The sequence below is a fragment of the Xyrauchen texanus genome, chromosome 11 (assembly GCF_025860055.1).
Source record: "Xyrauchen texanus isolate HMW12.3.18 chromosome 11, RBS_HiC_50CHRs, whole genome shotgun sequence".
Taxonomy (NCBI): Eukaryota; Metazoa; Chordata; class Actinopteri; order Cypriniformes; family Catostomidae; genus Xyrauchen; species Xyrauchen texanus.
In genome coordinates, this window is record NC_068286.1 from 19,342,926 (window position 1) to 19,356,603 (window position 13,678).

The window sequence follows — 13,678 nt, forward strand, 5'->3', positions numbered from 1 at the left end:
ATTTTTTCTTCTGAGCTGAGAGGTTGTTTTTCAGTGAGCTGAATAAATCCACTGCTGTTCCACTCACCTCTACAAGAGTGTATATTGTTGAAGATATGGCACAAATCAGCGTCTTTTCTCTGCATCCCAGTGCAGACAGACTACGCCGCTGGACGCTTCGACCGCCACCTAAAAGAGTTTTATTTCTCTAAAAGAGCAAGCACTTGTACATTGAACGTCTTTTTAAAGACGTGTATTTTTCAAGATGCCCTTCTGTCCTTGTGTTATTCCTGTATGCGGTCGTTACCTCTCCACTTCAGAGAGCTCCAACGGGCTCCGACGCTGAGGACTTGTCCGGGCTGGAGCCAGGAAGAAAGCTGCTGAAATGACCGGGACCTTACTCTCGGCTCCTCAGCTCAAAACCTGTCTGAACAGACACACGCTTCCCTCCTTTTATACCTGTGTGTCCAGGGGAGGGATATGCAAATTCAGTTCGCCAATTCTTATTGGCCTTTTCTCAAAGATAAGTGGTAACCGAGGCTTTCAAGAGATAACACTAGTGTCACTACATTGACACAACGTCTCGTTCCCTCCATCAGGGAACGGAGGTTGCGACAATAACCGAGATGTGTTTTTCTTAACACTGGGCCTGAGTTTCTCCTTTTCTTTCAACTGGAGTTGCAATGACCAAACGGTAAAAGGCTGCTCTCCCACAGATTCTACAATAGTCAACTAGGCCCTGCTTTAATTGATTTCATGTAAAGCAGCATTTGAGCCTTTGGGCTCAGGGACATTAGGAGTGGACGTGTCCTCTGCAGATTTTGTCTAGCCTCTGATGGGGTTCAGCTTCCAAGGAGCACAACAGAATTGGGGATTCAAACCTAAATTTTACTGCATTTTACCAGGGACCTATTGCAGTCATGCTCAGTGGGCAATCATAAACCAGGCTAGATTACAGACCTCAACAATGAGACCTATTATTTGTCCAAGAAAATCTGCGGATGAGAAAGCCATCTTGTCTGTGCAAACATGCCTAGTTATAATTGAGTAATTTTAATTTATTTACTAAAATCCATCTACAAGTCACTAATTGAATGTTTACAGAGTATTAAGATGGATCTTTCCCAATTCTACCCAATACTGAATGCAAATTAATGCTGCATACTAATAAGCCCATGTGTCTGTTTTATGAAAAAGAGATGACATTGGTGTGATGTGATATCTTTTTCTTTAAGTCACAAGAGGAAAAATAATTTGAATAGACTGTTAACATTTTAAAGATGACAAAATTGTAGACGATTAAGCAATAACACACAAGCAAGAGTGCTATTTTATTGAAAGTCAGCATGACCAATTAGACAAGGGGTGCATTTCTCAAAAGCATCGTAAGCCTAAGTAGATCGTAGAAACTATTGGCTTCAATATTCTATAAAATCAGCTTAAACTTGCAACGCTTTTAGGAAATGTAGCCCAGCATAATTGTAGGTAAACACTTTACAATAAGGTTCTAATTGTTAACATTAGTAAAAAATATTATTTAACATGAACTAACAATGAAAAATACTTATTAAACATTTCTTAATCTTAGATAATGTTAATTTCAACATATACTAATAAATATTTAAAATCGAAGTTGTATTAGTCAAGTCAAGTCAATTTGAATTGTATAGCGCTTTTCACAACACACATCGTTTCTAAGCAGCTTTACAGAAAATCAGGCATTAACAAAAGATAAAACTGTAATGTCTGTAATGTTGATGAGTCATCATTGTGTAATTAGATAAAATACAATTTTGAATTGTGTTTAAAAATAAATAATTAAATAATAATTGTATTTATAACCCCAGTGAGCAAGCCAAAGGCGACTGTGCCTTTGGAACAAAGGAACAAAAAACTCCATAAGACGTTGGTTAATGGGAGAAAAATAACCTTGGGAGAAACTAGGCTCACTGTGACCCTGAACTAGGCTCAGGGTCAGTTCCTGTCTGGCTAACATCATGAATATAATGCCAATATTACTCACAGTGCATCCGGAAAGCATTCACAGCGCTTCACCTCTCCCACACTCCTCCAAACTCCAAAATGGACCAAATCCACCATTTAGTTTCAACATTATATTATTAGTTAAAATTAGTTAATGCACTAAGAACTAACTTGATCTAACAATGAACAATTGTATTTTTAATAACTAACACTTGCAAAGATTAATACATTCTGTAACCAATATATTTTTTATTGTTTGTTCCTGGTACATAAAACAATAACTAATGTTAACAAATGGAACCTCATTGTAAAGTGTTACCCAAAGTGTTACTTATTCTAACACGTTAGAATAAGGTTGTATTCTTTCACATTAAAGTTGTATATAAAAATGATGCGTTATGAACTAACATGAACTAATCCAGAAAAATGTTATGTTTGTATGAATGCAGAGCTTCTGGACATTGTTGATGTAGGGCTTCTGCTTTACACAGTAAAGTCTTAACTTATCTTTGATGCAGCGGCTAGTGGTGTTGACTAACAAATGTTTAATAAAGTTATCCCAAGCCCATGTTCATGATATCCATTAGTCCATGACGACTGAAGGATCAGAGACCACGCACATTCAGAAGTGGTTTTGTTTTGCCCTTTACACACTGAGATTTGACCATATTCCTTGAATCTTTTAACTATATTGTGCACTGTATAGGGTGAAATGCCCAAAATCCTTTCAATTTGTCTTTGGGGAACATTGTTCTCAAAATGCTGTATTACTTGCTGAAGAATCTGCTGGCAAATTGACAAGTCTCGACTGATCCTTGCTCTTGCAGGACTAGGCCGATTTTGGAGGTTCCTTATATACTATAACATGATTGCCTCACCAGTTTAACATCTCTGGTTTCACATCACCTTGTTATTTTAACTCATCAGATGTTTAAAAAAGATTTCTCTGAGCTTTCTCAGTGGAAACAGCGATGTCCTCTGCCATTTTAAACAGTATGTATACAATGTGGAAACTCTGATAAAAGGTAAGCACTTGAGTTCTGTAATAAATCAGTCTGCTGTGTCTCTCAGCATGAGCCTTAATCCTGAAGTTGTCCGTTTATTGCTATTTCCTAGCTTTGGTAATGTATTAGTAATACGAGCGATCAGGGAGCGCAGTTCTATGTAAACAATGACTAACGGATTCACTTTACGTCACCAACTGGCTCATATTACACAGAAAAATTATCTTTTGCCACCACCTGCTGGCTAACATATGTCATTTAAAAAATAAAGACAGTAACTCCTTACAGATACACTTTAGTTTAGAACAGCGTGAACGCGGAACTAACAGTGGTATATATATATATATATATATATATATATATATATATATATATATATATATATATATATATATATATATACACACACACACACACACACACTGTATACAGCTCTGGAAAAAATTAGGAAACCACTGCAAAAGTATCAGTTTCTCTGGATTTAATATGTGTGTGTTTGAGTAAAATGAACATTTGTGTTTTATTCTATAAAGTACTGATGTAATTTCTTCCAAATTCGAATAAAAATATTGTCATTTAGAGCATTTTTTTTTCCAGAAAATGACAACTGGTCAAAATAACAAAAAAGATGCAGTGTTTTCAGACCTCAAATAATGCAAAGAAAACAAATTCATATACATTTTTAAACAACACGATACTAATGTTTTAACTTAGGAAGAGTTCAGAAATCAATATTTGGTGAAATAAGCCTGCAGGATCTCATGGGCCAAAGAATCATTAAATTCCATGCTCAGATTCCCCTGGAAATACCTCAAAAGCAATAAAACTAAGAGCTAAAGAAAGGATCCTTAAAGTCTGGCATGACCCAGCTAAATGAGATAAGGATGACCATTTGTGTAACTTAATCATCTTGGAAAAAAAGGACAGATCTGTCCAAACACACACTTGGAAAACACCCATAACTGGAAAACACATTCCAAGAGAGAGCTAAAGAGCAGTCGCCCTGGAAATGCCAGACCGCCATATGCTAAAACTCACCCAAAACAAAAAGAGCTTGATGACTTGAAGATATCAGGCTTTCTTTTAAAGGATTCCATGGTAGTACCTTTAGCAGAATAAACTAATGGTCATAACTTAAAATGTACAAAGTAATTTTTCAAGTGTATACAAATATATCTCAGGACTTTTCATCTTAATATAGGAACTTTGATACAAACGCAAAAATTACTGTAACGTAATTTTATCCTGCAGCTAATCTGCCAATGTGCCTAGAATGCTCATTCAAGGCTTAACCTGATCTTATCCTGACAATTATGTTTTTCATAATGTGTAATGTATTATTTGTGTTTAAATCTAACAAACCAATTAGTAGGAAGTTTTATCCTGCATTATAATTAAATGATAATTGTAATTTAATAAGAAAGTATGTCATGTTTAATACGGAAATGTTGCCTGTTTATGTAGAAAATGTTGACGTTAACAAATGTCATTACTCTTGGACCGTTTTCAAGATATAAATGTTAATGTTTAAACATTTTGAGCGAGAAATGTCAATAATTCTTTACACAAAGAATTGTAAATCTACTTTGAAAAGGACAGACAAATTGACCATATGACTAAAAAGTCACTTCTGATTGGCTCAAGACACCTTTGCGGTGCGACCAAATTCAGCTCAAAACTTTACTTCAAGGAGAATCTCTCTCTTCTCCACTTTTCACTTCTTCTGCAGCTCCTCATTCCTCCGCACTCTTGCCCTCATGGCTTGCAGCATCTGTGCAATGTAGAGTGCAAGGAAGCTCGGGACACAAAGTCCCGAGGAAACCTCTCACTCTTTGCTCTACAGTTCACACACGTGACAGGAGTCTCAAGTCTTTCATGTGGAAGGCCTTGCTTCAAAATCCATAATCATCCATCGACACAACAGACAACAATGATACTAGATCTTAAAAGATCATCAATGGAACCACCCAAAATTTCTGAAAAGAGTCCAAGAACCATGCAACGCAAGGAAATACAATGACACGCAAGTATACCTCCAGACTTTTGCTGAAAGTGCTGGTGTACTATTTAAATACTTTTAATTCGATTGCAAATCGATTTATACTCAAAAAAATGGTTCTTAAGGCATTGTCTATAGACTCCATAAAGTTTCATGTTTGCATGTTAGATTAGTTTTTATGTTTAGAATAGCAATAAAGTCTTCTTTGTATTCAAAGACAATTTGACTGTGGTATATTTTGATAACAAAATCTCGTAACATAATCTCGTCATTTTTTCAAAGATCCGGCACTAAAAGCTAAACCTAAAATATTTGTGATTTTATTTTCAATAAGCTACGAGAATAATATTACTTCAATAAGTGAGTTAATCATAATTACCTTATTAAAGCTAATTCCTTACAATAGAAATTGTGAGCAGATACAATGAAATGTTGGAGATTTTTATTCAGAAAAATAATTGAATTATTTGTCCTTAATCTTTCTTATAATGGTTGATGACTCATTCCATTATAAAAATTCCAACATAACATTGACATAGAATGCAGACAGTTTAACTTAATTCCTAACAAACATTCCTACATCCCTAATTTTCAATCACAGCTTTCGTTTGTCTTTGCATGGTCTCCACAAACGAAATCATGAAATTTTATCGGGGCTGCTAGTAATAGAGTCAATTTTCATCCCCTGCACCAAGCAGTTAAAGATCAGGCAAGGCTAGCCAATCATTGCTCCAGATTGCCTATCAATTTTACTCAGTGTTAACTTACTGTGTGAAGGTGCAGGTAGGCTGTAGGCTATAGTTAAGTACATGGAGCACTGAAAGGACTGAATTTAGCTTGAAAATGTTCTGTCAAACCTGAATGAAGCACTGGTTTACTCCCCCACCACCAGTGTTGGGTAAGTTACTTTCAAAAAGCAATCCATTATTGATTACTAATTACTTTTAGAACATTGAAATTAAATGACTTTACTAATTACTTAATATGGAAAGTAATTAGAATTACTATTAAAAAACAAAATCAAACCTGTGGAAAAAAAACAAATGTGATGCTAATAGCTCTTTTAATACTTTAATTTTGATTGAAATATTAACCAAAATACAGCAATATGACAAAGACAGCCACTTGGCTAAAGAGATCCAATGCATTTCTAAAAATGCAACAACTTTCTTATCTCAACTATGCTGTAAATCTTCAGGTGTGTGTGTGTGTGTGTGTGTGTGTGTCCGCTATCTACAACAGTCTTATCTGTGTGTGGATTGTATGTGTACAGTAAACTTGTTTACCTGTGTTTGTGTTGGTGTGAAAGACAGAAAAAGAATACTAATGAACTCAAAATATTTCTGAAAACCCATTTGCAAACAGATTTTATAGTAAAACCATTGTGTATTTGAATGCTTGTGTTTCTTTTTGTGTGCATGTACAGGTTTGCTTGTGTGTTGCATCATGCATGTCTGTGTGCATTTATGTCTGGATGTGTGTGTACATGTCCATGAGTTTTTACACAAATTTACAGCAAGTGGATTATCTCCCTGCTTATGCTCTGGTGAACTGAGTATCCTTTACCACTTGCACATCTGTAAAGCTATAGCATTTTGTTTGTGTTTTATTGTGTACAGTACATAAAGAACATAAAAAGACCTTTGCTTAGTGATGTCTTTTTCAAGATGCCGTTTGGCAAATGTTCCTACATTGTGAGCGATATATTCCTCTGTCAGATGGGAACTAGCACTGTTTTCCATATACACATGAAACCGATCCCCTCTCCTGCAGAGGGACTCCTGAGGGAGACGTGCAAGGATGGGGTGGAGCACGGATATTTAAGGAGGATTTGTCAGCGACCCAGCCTTGTGTGACTCAGTCATGGCTGGGAACATGCTGACACAGTGCTCGCTGAGATTGATTGTGAGCAAATTAAAACTTGAAATGCTTCAATTTTGTTTTAAATTTGAATAAACATCAACACTCCACTGCATCCATAGGAACACATACTCACTCATCTGCCATCGCCTCTATAGATGTCCTCAATGCGACACAGCAAAACGACTCGGTTACTAACGTAACCTCGGTTCCCTGTGAGGAGGGAACGAGTATTGCGTAAGTAGCTTACGCTATGGGAAAACTCAGTTTCTCGAGAAATATTGAAGTCTTTATGTAAAACGCATTGCAGCTGCACAGCAGACAGTAATGAGCGAGGCAGCTCGGTCATTGGCTGTGCTGCGGCAACTGCTCGAACCAATGACGGGCGACTCTGAACGCGCGACCAATGGGCGCTGCCGCGTTCAAGCGCTCAGAGCCCGCCGAAATTAGCATAGCCAGGCTATATAATGGGCACCCCGTCATACGAGTTCCTTTAGGTTCAATCGACTGAAGCGAACTGACCAAGCACAAGCACGGCAGCTTACGCAATACTCGTTCCCTCCTCTCAGGGAACCAAGGTTACGTTAGTAACCGAGTCGTTCCCTATCGAGAGGTCTCTCCTATTGCGTAAGTAGCTTACGCAATGGGAACACCATGTAAAACGCCGTGCGTGCTGACTTCGCTCTATAAAGCCAGAGGCAGATGCCTGAGCCTTAAAGCAAAGTGATTATTCCATGAGCCGGCCAACGGCGAGCTACATAATGGGATAGTATAGAGCGCCCTTCCAAGGTGGTCCATGGTGGGGTGCTCATAGTACAAACACAAGCACATATCTTATGTACTGAGTTTTCTATGTACTGAAATGCATAAAAAATCCTTTAAGTCAGTCAGAGACGGACCTTGTAAGGGAGGAGATAATGCTCAGCATATACATACTCCAGTCCATTCTACAGTCAGGCTGATAGAATGTTGGAATGCATTTTTCTATGTACTGGCATGCATAAAAAATCCTCTGAGTCGGTCAGAGACGGACCTTATAAGGGAGGAGATAATGCTCAGCATATACATACTCCAGTCCATTCTACAGTCAGGCTGATAGAATGTTGGAATGCATTTTTTTCTATGTACTGATATGCATAAAAAATCCTCTAAGTCGGTCAGAGACGGACCTTATAAGGGAGGAGATAATGCTCAGCATATACATACTCCAGTCCATTCTACAGTCAGGCTGATAGAATGTTGGAATGCATTTTTTCTATGTACTGATATGCATAAAAAATCCTCTAAGTCGGTCAGAGACGGTTGTGACCATAAGATGAGCTCCCTGGCCATAGAGTGCAGGGAGCTCGACCTGAGTCCACCCTGGCGATTTATATACGAAACTACCGTCATGTTGTCCGTTCGGACCAGGACGTGTTCGTTTTTCAGGTACGGAAGCAGGGCTCTGAGAGCCAAGGCGACCGCTTTCATTTCCAGACAGTTTATATGTAGGCACTTTTCCGGGTTTGACCAAAAGCCGGATACAGGCCTGCCCTCGTAAAGGGCCCCCCATCCTATTTTGGAGGCATCTGTCGTGATCATTTTTCTCCGCGTATTTACGCCCAGACTCACGCCTATTTGATACCAGTTGACGGCTTTCCAGGGCGTCAGGGCTTTTATACAGCCGTGATTCGCTCTGATCAAAAAGTGGCCCGAGCGCCACGCGTGAGTGGGGACACGGCTCTTGAGCCAGCGCTGGAGAGGACGCATATGCAACAATCCTAGCTGGAGTACCGCTGATGCTGAGGCCATGAGACCGAGCATTCTTTGAAATCGTTTGACGGGGGCATGTGCGCCCGTTCTGAATGATGTTGCAAGGCGTCAAATAGAGAGCGCGCGCTCTGATGAGAGGCGCGCTGTCATGTGCACTGAGTCTAGCACTATTCCCAGAAAAGAGATATTCTGGCTGGGGGATAGCACGCTCTTTGCAAAATTGATTCCCAGACCCAGGCATCCTAGATGGCTGATAATCCAAGATCTGTGCGTCGTTAACTGACCCTCTGATCGTGCTATGATTAGCCAATCATCGAGGTAATTCAGTATTCGCACTCCCCGCTGTCTCAGGGGGAAAGTGCCGCGTCCATACATTTCGTGAATGTACGGGGGGCCAATGATAGGCCGAATGGTAGTACTGTGTACTGGTATGACTGTCCCTCGAAGCTGAATCTCAGAAAAGGCCTGTGATGAGGCGCTATCGGAATGTGAAAGTAAGCGTCTTTCAAATCCACTGATAGAAACCAATCCCGGGCGAACTTGCGCGAGGATATGTTTGGTTGTTAACATTCTGAATGAGCCGAATCATTAAAGCTTTGTTCAGATGTCTGAGATCTAGGATGGGGCGGAGGCCACCGTCCTTTTCGGAGGAGAAAATGGCGGCTGTAAAACCCGCTCAGCTCATAGAGGGAGGAACAGTTTCTATAGCCCTTCTCTATCAGTTTGAGCACCTCGGTGCGTAGAACATGTGACACATCTTTCCTCACTTTCGTCTCGACCACCGCTGAAAAGCGGGGTGGTCTGCGAGCCGAAATGAAGTGAGTAACCGTGTTTTATTATGTTCAAAACCCATTTTGGCATGTCAGGGATTTTTTCCCAGGCTTTTGCTCGCACAGATATGGGCTGAATGTTGGCTGGGGCGTGTCGCAGTGACGTATGGGCCCCACCGCAAATTGCCTTGTGCTAACACTGAGTTTACAGCTCCCAGAGGCGCAGGTGCACGCTGAGCAGCCGTGTTGAGTGCCGAGTGCAGGGGTGCGTGTGAGCTTACAGGCACGCAAGCTATCTCCGTAATGCTCGCGATCGTGAGCTGGAGAAATGTTTGAAACTGTATAGACAGTGTTTACAGGTGGGGTGCATACATTGTAATAGGCACGCGTGCCACTTTCATAAAGCTTCCCGCTCTTAGCGGGAGTTTCTGACTCGCTGCGTCGCATCTGTGATGCTTGCGCATGAGACAGAGAACTGTTTGAAACTGTATGTGCAGCGCTTATGGGTGGGGGTGCATCTACTGTAGTAGGCACGCACGCCACTTTCATAAAGCCTCCGCCTCGGCGGGTGTTTTTGGCCATGCATACAGTGTTTGTAACTGTGGGAATGCGCACTTCAGTGTGGACACGTGACCCCTTAGTAACACAGGCAGAAAATGTGCTAACACTGAGCTTACAGCTCTCAGAGGCGCGGGCGCGGGCGCGCTGAGCAGCTGTGTTGAGTGCCGAGTGCAGGGGTGCCTGTGAGATTACAGGCACGCGCGCTATCTCCGTAATGCTCGCAGCCGGAGAAATGTTTGAAACTGTATAGACAGTGTTTACAGGTGGGGGTGCATACATTGTAATAGGCATGCGCGCCACTCTCATAAAGCTTCCCGCTCTTAGCGGGAGTTTCTGGCTCACGGCCACATCTGTGATGCTCGCGACATGAGCCAGAGAATTGTTTGAAACTGTATGGGCAGCGCTATGGGTGGGGATGCATATACTGTAGTAGGCACGCGCCACTTACATAAAGCCTCCGGCCACGGCGGGTGTTTTTGGTCATGCATACAGTGTTTGTAACTGTGGGAGTGCGCACTTTAGTGTGGACACGTGACCCCTTAGTGACACAGGCAGAAAATGTGCTAACACTGAGCTTACAGCTCTCAGAGGCGCGCGCGCTCGCGCTGAGCAGCTTTGTTGAGTGCAGGGGTGCGTGTGAGATTACAGGCACGCGTGCTATCTCTGTAATAATCGCAGCAAGAGCCGGAGAAATGTTTGAAACGACAGTGTTTACGGGTGGGGGTGCATACATTGTAATAGGCACGCGCGCCACTTCCATAAAGCTTCCCGCTCTTAGCGGGGAGTTTCTTGGCTCGCGTGTTGCATCTGTGATGCTCGCGGCGTGAGCCAGAGATCTGTTTGGAACTGTATGGGCAGCGCTTATGGGTGGGGATGCATCTACTGTGGTAGGCACGCGCGCCACTTTCATAAAGCCTCCCGCTAGCGGCGGGGTTTTTGGACATGCATACAGTGTTTGTGTGTAGGGGTGCGTGCAGGACAGCAGGCACGCGCGCTACATTTATAGTATTTCCCGCTTTTACTGGGGAAGTGTTTATAACTGTGGGAACAGTGCTTGTGTGTAGTGGTGCATACATGACAATAGGCACACGATCTACATTTATGGGGCGTCCAGCTCAAGCTGGGAAAGTATTCGGCACTGTTTGGACAGTATTGATATGTGGGAGTGCGCACTTTAGTGTGGACACGTGACCCCTTAGTGACACAGGCAGAAAATGACTCTTGTGATTTCTGTGTGTTGCCGTTAAAATGGCGTTTGATTGCAGGTGAGCAAGTTCTGTGACTGGCCCATTGACTGCTGTACAGACATTTCCAGCCGCCTGTAAGGGGACTGGGTAATGTTTTACACGTTTTGCTCGCTGCAGTGAAGCGTTCAGCAAACTCTCTTACCGTGCTGGTGCCCGTTCTCGTGTCCGCTAATGTCGACGGCGCGGGGTCGAACGCCGAGCCCGGCCAGTCGTCGGATGCAGCGCCAATTGGAAAGGCTGTCATCCTTTTCACCGCCGTCCCCTGGCGCGCCGAACGAGATGAGACCCACCGATCTGTTGGAGGAGTGCTGGTCCGTCTGCGTGAATTGGACTGGCGGACTTGAGGCCCAGGGAGTCACATTCGGGGCATCCGCCTCGAGTGAAAGCAGCTTCTGCGTGGTCAGGTCCCAGGCAGCGAGTGCAGATTATGTGACGGTCCCTGTCAGGAAGAAGGCCTCTGCACGAGGCGCAGGTCGAAGGCATTTGGAACAACGCCTCGAATTTGCTCTTTTACTAAATACAAAAAGTGTCGCAAAGGCGAACACTTGCAAAGTAGCTTAGTAAAAAGGATATAGTGATGCGCGCTGGATGGCGTAGCAGAAGGCTTCAAGGCGGCTGAAGGCGCCGGCGTCCTCTTAGCAGTCCTGCTGTAGGCTTGTCAACGGCGGGTGAAAGACTCCAACAATCCGGAGGATCCAGCGAAGAGGAGGTCTTCGCTGAAGGAGATTAAATCTAAAGGAACTCGTATGACGGGTGCCCATTATATAGCCTGGCTATGCTAATTTTGGCGGGCTCTGAGCCGCTGAACGCGAGTGCGCGCCCATTGGTCGCAGCGTTCAGAGTCGCCCGTCATTGGTTCGAGCAGTTGCCGCAGCACAGCCAATGACCGAGCTGCCTCGCTCATTACTGTCTGCTGTGCAGCTGCAATGCGTTTTACATAAAGACTTCAATATTTCTCGAGAAACTGAGTTTTCCCATAGCGTAAGCTACTTACGCAATAGGACAGACCTCTCGATAGGGAACACATAAAAGTACCAACATCAGATTACTTAATTTTGATAAGTAACATGTTACATTACTGCATTACCACAAATCGAATCAGATTACAGTAACACGTTACTTTGTAATGCGTTTGTGACGAGGAGGAGGGCAGGGTCGGCCCGTGACTATGCACACCTAGCCCCCAATCGGGCTTATCAGCCGAGGAGAGGGATAAATGCAGTTCGGGAGAGAGAGAGAGAGAGAAAGAGAGCCACACGCAGCTGCCATATGTGTTTATGTTTGTGTATTTTTGTTTAAATGAAATATTACTTTGACTGTTCAGCCATTCCCACATCCTCCTTGCCCATTTTAACCCCTGTTGCAGCGTTACAGCTAACAATGCCCAAATAATCAACCTATTCCAGCAACAAGACCAATGCAAAACCAGTATAAACCAACTGGTCTCTTCAGCAGGCTAACCAGGGACTGTTTCCTCATTTGGAGTAAAATAAACAAGCTGTACTGTGGATCTGTTTCTTTAAAACATGGAACGGAAAATTAAACCATGTATGATACTTTTTAATGTTTTCACTAGCATGATCTCATTTTGTAAGGCTGTGCTGTTCGGCAAAAGCACTTCTGTCAAAATCCATTTCTCATTGCAAAATGTGTTCCTCTCAAGACTAAAAGTTTGTGTATCTTTAATGTGGATGAGATGCTAGGATGGTGTTTGAGGTAAATTTAAAGTGACATCTGATTGGAGTCCGTAAAGTACCTGTTAGATTGGAATATTAATGAAGCAGCACTCAGTGTACTGAAGCATTGAATCTTCTTTTTAAATGCTGTTACATGTCCTTAATGAATATTTTTGCAAAACAATAGAGAAAACTGGAATCATGCATTACTAATGCACCTAGTACTGTGCCCTGGACAAAGATAATTTATAACGCCAATCTCCTTCAGTCTCACAGGAAACCCAGAGATATCTGAAAGGTTCTCTAATAGGTAAAACACCAGAGGAAGGTCATCACCTTGTCTGTACCTTTACTTACCTTTACATAAACAACTTGGTAAAAGGAAAATGGCTATACACAAAAATCTAATTTATCAAATTTATCAAACTAACCAACAAATCATGCATTTGTTAAACACTTTAAGTGATTTCACAAAAGGATGCAGGAACTGTGATTATAAATGTGAGAGCACTTTTAAGGTAAGCCAAAATCCAACAAGGCAAGCTGGAATAACAGAACCACATTTTTTTAAATGAAGAATACTATAATGGCTCTGTGGAAGATTCTGTCCTGATGCCTAGCAACCAGTGTTTGGGAACATCCAATTTCCTTTTTGATAAATGCAGGGTCACAACAGAAGTCTTTGCTGGGTTGAAAAAGCAGTAAAACTCAACATGGACTGTAATCAGTGCGTCAACTCGTTGAAGAAATGAACACTCTCTGTTGAAATAATGTCCTTTAATCACAAAACCATCCTAACTTTCACATTTACTCCAGTAAATGTCCACATTTGCATTAACCCTCATGT